This window comes from Cervus canadensis, chromosome 30 (assembly GCF_019320065.1).
Source record: "Cervus canadensis isolate Bull #8, Minnesota chromosome 30, ASM1932006v1, whole genome shotgun sequence".
In the NCBI taxonomy this organism is placed as follows: Eukaryota; Metazoa; Chordata; class Mammalia; order Artiodactyla; family Cervidae; genus Cervus; species Cervus canadensis.
The window spans coordinates 26,726,161-26,726,710 of record NC_057415.1 but is presented as its reverse complement, the minus strand read 5'-3'; positions in this window follow the sequence as shown (position 1 = coordinate 26,726,710).

Sequence of the window (550 nt, the reverse complement as noted above, 5' to 3'; positions counted from 1 at the left end):
GATCTTGCTGTGATTTATGTCGGAGAGTGTTTTGCCTATGTTCTCCTCTAGGAGTTTTATAGTTTCTGGTCTTACATTTAGATCTTTAATCCATTTTGAGTTTATTTTTGTGTATGGTGCTAGAAAGTGTTCTAGTTTCATTCTTTTTACAAGTGGTTGACCAGTTTTCCCAGCACCACTTGTTAAAGAGGTTGTCTTTTTTCCATTGTATATCCTTGCCTCCTTTGTCAAAGATAAGGTGTCCATAGCTTCGTGGATTTATCTCTGGGCTTTCTATTTCTGTTCCATTGATCTATATTTCTGGTCTTTGTGCCAGTACCATACTGTCTTGATGACTGTGGTTTTGTAGTAGAGTCTGAAGTCAGGCAGGTTGATTCCTCCAGTTCCATTCTTCTTTCTCAAGATTACTTTGGCTATTTGAGGTTTTTTGTATTTCCATACAAATTGTGAAGTTATTTGTTCTAGCTCTGTGAAAAATACTGTTGGCAGCTTGATAGGGATTGCACTGAATCTATAGATTGCTTTGGGTACTATAGTCATTTTGACAATA